A 6,000-nucleotide genomic window follows, 5' to 3' on the forward strand; every position below is an offset into this window, starting at 1 on the left:
GCCGCCGCCGCCTTTCAATGAACGAGCAAAGCAATGAATGAATTGCACACGTCCAGGAGATCCTCCCTGCGCAGGGGCGACACAGGGGAGCGAGAGGCTGATGAGGTTCAGATTTGCCCGTCCGGTAACGCAAGAGGAGGAGGAGGAGGAGGATCCTTCATCTCTAGTTTGTATAACTTTCCCCTTGACCTATCGTGGCTTGGGACTTGAAAATGGAAGGGGGAGATGAAGACGAGATGTAGTCCTACAGCTGGTCACGTTTCCCGACCACAGCAAGTTTAACCTTGGGCGGGAGGCAGTGAGTTCCAAAGCCAATGCAGGCTCTCATCCCAGATATCGCCACTTCCCCAGTCAGTTCGATTTAGAGAGGAAACCAAGAGTAGGGACTGACTTCCAACTTTTCAGTCATTTCTGCGTGGCTGGGTATCCTCAAACAGCCTTCATTTTCAAAGGACATCGGGGTGATTCTGTGTTTTCCTCATTTTTTAAAAAGAAGGCATAAAGCAGTTTAACATTTGAATAGAGATAACATACAAACATCCCTGACAGGGCTGACAGGAGTGAAAACAGGGGTTGGGAGGAGGGCAGTGGGAGAGGTGGCTCTTTACACATCCTCAGGAAAGGAGCCAAAAAAGAAAACACCCATCTGCCTGAAATGGCAGATTGTCATTTATATGTAAGGATGCAAAACTAGAAAATGTTAATTACTCATTTTTATTAAAAAATAATCTAATATTTAATAATATTTTAAGTAAATAAAAAGCCAGAGTTGATTGATACCAAGGACCAAAATGAATTTTATAGTATTATACAGTAATATGTTTCACCTGAACAGGAAAGGCAGCGACCAGGTAACCTGTACACTGAAGGAGTCTGGTGTCCAGATGGATAGGCAACTTCTAGGCCTCTTATCTCTATCCTTATGGTTCTTTATCTTTAACCATATACTTCTCCCTTCAACAACGCTTGGATTAGGGGTGCTGGACTATAAAGCAAAAACCATTCACACACACACACACCACCACCACCACCACCAGTTTTCTCTTATCAACATTTTCTTCCTTAGTGTTGGCAATCCTTTCCATACAGTACCATGTCTAGTGAGTCCTAAAGGTCCTTATGACCCCCTGAGGTAGATGCTAAATTAGAGATGTTGTGTTTTGGGGGGGAAGTAGACCAATTTGCCACCTTCATTGTCCAATTCATGGGGTTATGGGTGACCAGGGACATTTGACTGACTGACTGACTGATTGATTTTGATTGATTGATTGATGGGAAATCCATGTACAGTATAACCAAAACCTTATGATCCATGCTGTTCAGGCCCATACAATCCAAGGGAGAATTGCAACTGGCACCTTTTTAAAAGAACAGTATTTTGAAATGAAAGATTGCTCTCTGTGAAAGTAGACACATGGCCACAATATCAGAAGGCTGGGTAGATAGATTCCAAAGAACAGGGGAAACAGGTGGTTCTCCACAGTTTTCCTAAAGGCCAGCAAGGAAGGGAGTGGAAGCTCACAACCAAGGGCATTCCAGGGTCTTGGGGATGTCACAAAAATGTTGGCAGAACAGCACAGCTAAGCCATTGGCGCACTCTGCCAGGCAAGGCATTTTCCCAGCAGAGATGTGCATTCTGCTAGCATATGTGTGCTGGCAGAATGACATTCTTTGGCAAATGTTTTGCCAGTGGGACAGCAGTGACACAAAGGAAATGCACAGATCCTGTATAGTTGTGAGACAAACCAGAGGTGGGGGTTCATTCGGGGGGGGCGACAACCCTCTGGAATACCTAAGATGGCTGGGATTCTAGCCATATTGGCTGGGGTGTTCTGAAAGCTGTAGACCCTCTCCCCCCAACCACAGTTGTTTTTATGTGCTCTAAAGTCATTTCTGATCTATGGCAACCTTATGATTTAATGACCTCCAGAAAGGTTTGTCATTAACAGCCAATATAGTGAGTTAGATATCTGACTGAGGAGCCAAGGGTTTGATTCCCTGTTCTGCCTCTCAAGAGTACAGCCAGCCTCTGTAACCTTGGGCAAACTACACAGCCCTAAAGTACCCCCAGAAGAAAGGAATGGTAAAACACTTTCCCGTACTCACTGCCCAGAAAAGCCTGGAAGTAGTCACCATAAGTCAGACTCAGAATTGATATGGGGGCATTCAATTATTTTGATGTGAATGAGAAGAAAATATTGTGCTGAGAGACCTGTCATGGTTTGTGGGCCATATAATACTCTAGATCAGTGGTCCCCAACCTTGGGCCTCCAGAAGTTCTTGGACTCCAACTCCCAGAAATCCTGGCCAGCAGAGGTGGTGGTGAAGGCTTCTGGGAGTTGTAGTTCAAGAACATCTGGAGGCCCAAGGTTGGGGACCACTGCTCTAGATGGCTCTAAGGAGTCAGCAAACTGGGTGGGGGGGAGATGCTTCCTGCTATTGTTGCCTTACCACTATTGGTTGGTTCATGGAGTCTGACCTGAAAATGTTTTATTGCCTTAAATGAACCATGGATAACTGTGGTCCTCTAGATCAGCTATTCCCAACATTTTGGGGAGGGCCATGGCCCTTTTAGGATTGCTTCTCAGGCTCCAAACCCCCCTGTCAAACAAGGAATCCTTGGGTTGTTTGCAAAGAAGCATATAACATGGACAGATGAATCTGTGCCCCACCTTCAAAGGTGCTAGGGCTCCTTTGAAAGCCATATGGCCCCATTGAGAATGATTCATCAGTCTAGATCACTGGTTCTTAACCTTGGGTTACTCAGGAGTTTTGGACTGCAACTCCCAGAAGCCTTCACCACCAGCTGTCCTGACTGGGGTTTCTGGGAGTTGCACTTCAAAAGCATCTGAGTAACAAAGGTTAAGAACCACTGGTCTAGATGGAGGTGGACTGCTCCCAGGATACTTCGCTCTTCTCCATCATGGCTAGAGCATGTAGCAGATGGAGCTTAACATCATCTAGATCCTTGAGCAGTGCAATTATGCTGCAAGTAGACCTATCCTTTGTGAAGGTGCCTAATTTCATTTTCAAATACAATTTAAGCTAGTTGCCATCATTACTGATCAAGAAGGAAACAGCAAATGTTCTGCTGTGTAACGTGCTTTCTTTTGTATATCCTTGACCTGCCTGCAAATTTAATGGTACCACTCTCAGTTTTAATATTATGAAAAAAAGAAGCAAAAAACCTCTGTCTCTTAATTTTTTCATCATGGACTGTGAGGAACTGTGGGATGAGTAGCTGTTTTGTGGGAGAGACATTCAAAAATATCAAGGTCCTAAACTGTTAAGAGCTTCATAGGTCATGACCAACACCCTGAAGTGGGCAAAGAAACTAAGAAGGAGTCAAGGAAGGTGTGGGGGATATCTTTTCATATCTGCTGGTACCTGTGATCAGTCTGATTTCACACCTGCTGAAGTTTTTGTTCTAGCTTCAAGAGCAGCCCTACATAGAGAATATTACAGTAGTCTATTTTAGTGATTATCAGTGCATGAACCACTATTGTTAGGCATTTCTTCTCCTGGTAGGGGTGCAGCTGGGCAATCAACCACAGTTGATGAAAGGCACTTTTGGCCACAGCAGATATGTATGCCTGTATAGAGAGAGCTGGGTCCAAGAGTACACCCAAGTTGGGAAGCTGAAGCATAACCTCACTGAGGTCAGACAAATATCCCTCTCACTGGTGCAGCAATCCTCCCAACGGTAGGATCTCTGTCTTATCCAGATTGTTTTAGATTATTGGCCCTTGTCCAGGACATTATGGAGGCTAGATAATGCCCAAGAATCTGTCCCACATCGCCAGTGAATGAGGAAAAGGAGAGACAGAGCTGCGTGTCATCCACCCATTCATAACAACAAACTCCAAACCTCCATGTGACTTCTCCCAGTGACTTCATATAGATATTGAAAAGTATTGGGGGAAATAGCTGATCCACGAGGGACCCTATAGCGGAATTAACAAGAGGTGGACATTGCCTCCCCGAGCTGTTGAGCACCCCGGGGCACTAAAATTTAGTGGGCACCTCTATCTGACATAATTTGGGGAAAAAATAATAAATATAAATTTCCTGGCCCTAGACGCTTTTCTTTTTTTCTTTTTTTTCATTTTGGTTTGTTTGTTTTGAAAGTGTAAGCCTCTTTTGGAGGAAACCACATTCCGTTTCTTACTGGGGGTGTCTTAAGGCTGCCCCCATCTCACAGCACAGTGGGTGGGAAACAATGTCATTTTCAGATTTACAGCTTAGAGTTCTGAAAACTAACACAGAGAAGATGGAGGGAAATGGATATGCATGGTGTGGTTTTTTTTATTGATATGGAAGGAAAGGTGGGATGTTGATGTGTTTTGTCTCATCCAACATTAGAAATCTTTGCTAGGTTTCAGTATGTAACACTAGCCCTCCTTGAAATATTGGGTTCCAAGGACAAAATGGGTTCTGTGTGCAATCCATTGTTAGTGCATTGTGGGCAGTCATTTTGCCCATACAAAGTGGAGGAATGTAGATTTAACATCAGGGAGTCAAAGGCACGGAGAGGTGTCAGCATATTTTAAGACTAAAACAATGTTTATTTATCTCCCATACAAAGCTCCGTTTGCTTATCTTGACAGGGACTTGTATTGCTTGGTTACAGAAGTTCTGTTTTTCCCCCCTCTGATATAAAGTAATTGTCAGTGATGTAATTCCTTTATTCAGGTTTCCCAAATAAAACACTGAATGGCAGGAGCTAGATCAGAACAAAGGCAAACCACGGGCAGTTTCAGATGTTCGCTATTCCTTTCCAAAACCACAAAGTCTCATTTCAAGGCCAATTACCAGCCGCATGTCACAAGTTAATATAACGTTGAAAGTGGATCCTGCATATGAAGGGGTAGGTCATGATGATGATGATTATTTCAGAATTGCAGAGCTGAAAGGGACCCTATGGGTCATTGAGTCTAGTCCCAGTCAAGGAGGCAGAGAGGGGAATCGAACTCCCAACCTCGAGCTCTTCAGACAGATACCTAAACCACTGAGCTACCCAGCACTTCAAGATTAATATGCTTTGGTTTTTCTATGATGCTGTATTCAAACACTCTGTGTCAGAAACAGCAACAACAACAAATAGAGGAAATCATCATCCTGACCCTCATGACACATAAGGCTTCTTCTTTCTACCTGCACAGCAATGCCTTAAACCAGACCAGGAGAAGGTGTGACACCCCCACCCCCAGTGACTGTGAAACTGCAAATCCCATCAGCCCTCAGCCACTGTGAGAGTCACTAGGAATTCTGGGAGCGGTCTTTCATTCACAGGCTCCAGGCACCACACTGATGGCTACAGGTTTCAATCACAGTCCAAGAGTCTTTTAGCATAAAGCTGAAATTTGTTACTCATTATCCTTCTGACAAGGTATTGCAAGCTATCACCATTTATTACTGTTGATTATTCTTACTAGACTTTATTGCCTAAAATTCAATAGTACGTAACAGCTACTATTGAATCTCATCCAATCTCATTGAATCTGTGGGGATCTGGTGAGTTGACTCCTTCATAAACTCCATTGATTCCATAGCCCTAATCTAGTTGTGATTAACTACTGGATATCAGCCATTATTTTGTTATTGTTATTTATTTATTGTATTTCAGTGCCTACTGCCCCATATTGTACACAATTTACAACACATCAAAAACACATATAAAACGCATACCCAATAATTAATACTTCGATAAAACCCTGTCTCTTGCTAAAACCTACCTTTCAGTAAAAACATCCACTATTTAGTTATTATAATTATTAGCTATTACCATTTTGCATAAAGAAGGGCACTGCAACTGCAAGACTGTCCTCAACTTGGATGAGCCAAGAAAAGTTTACATGAGATAAAACTTTATTAGCCATTATAATTCAGAAACTATATTACTCGCTCTTACCCATTGCCATTTATTACTATTATTATTTATCTTTGTTCATTATTAGAATATATTTGTTGCTGTTTAGTCGTTAAGTTGTCTCCGACTCT

This window comes from Pogona vitticeps, chromosome 1 (genome assembly GCF_051106095.1).
Source record: "Pogona vitticeps strain Pit_001003342236 chromosome 1, PviZW2.1, whole genome shotgun sequence".
NCBI lineage: Eukaryota > Metazoa > Chordata > Lepidosauria > Squamata > Agamidae > Pogona > Pogona vitticeps.